This window comes from Arachis ipaensis, chromosome B01, assembly GCF_000816755.2.
Source record: "Arachis ipaensis cultivar K30076 chromosome B01, Araip1.1, whole genome shotgun sequence".
In the NCBI taxonomy this organism is placed as follows: Eukaryota; Viridiplantae; Streptophyta; class Magnoliopsida; order Fabales; family Fabaceae; genus Arachis; species Arachis ipaensis.
This window is the reverse complement of record NC_029785.2, coordinates 136,531,690-136,532,616: the sequence shown is the minus strand read 5'-3', so window position 1 is coordinate 136,532,616 and position 927 is coordinate 136,531,690.

Below are 927 nucleotides of genomic sequence, written 5' to 3'. Positions count from 1 at the left end.
TTAATTATATTATTTTTTAGATAATTATTTATATAATTAATATAAAATATAATTATTTTTATTAATATAATATTATATAATTAAATATATATATAATTATTTTATACTGATAATAATTTAAAATTAAATTTCACATATAATATGCAAAAATAGTATGAAAAAAGAAGAAGAAATCATAGGTAGTAGTTTGTATGGTTGCGGCATTGAAACCAATTATTAAACTTAGTTTGCATGCAATGATTTAAGTATCCTCCACCACTTGGCTTTTGACTTTTTGTTATTAAAAGGTGGAGAAGGGATAGAATCAGCAAAGGTTAATTAAACTTTTATCATTAAAAAGTTAGGTTTACTCGAAAACTTGACTTGTTAACCAGCTTATTAATAAACGAAACAATTAAATAAATAAGTATTAATAATTTTTCTTCATATACTTTTGACAAAAATTAATAAATAAATAGTAAATAATGAAAATTTTAATTTAAAAATTTAGAATTTAATAGTAAATAATGAAAGTTTAGAATTTAGTATGGTGGCTTTTGAGATTAAAGAGCTTGCAAATTAAATGTAGCTCAATATAACATGTATATTAATAATTTGACAAACTCGCAACTTTGTCGGTTTTGTGTTGCTTGCCCTTGGACTTGGTATCTAAATTTGACCGATATGGACATGCATTAATTAGAATCGTGATATATAGTGTGAAAATGAATATACTTATTAATTAAAATATACAAAATGGACATTATGAGTGTGGCCGCCTAATTATTGTATTTTGTTTGTAAGTTTATGATTTGATATTTTGGTTCAATCTAAGGACTTGTTTTTATTTTATTTTATCATTGTACATATATTAAAAGTAAATGGTATGCTCTTGGTCATTTCGTATTTAATTATTTACTACTTAGCCTCAGCAAGTTAAGTTCCGAA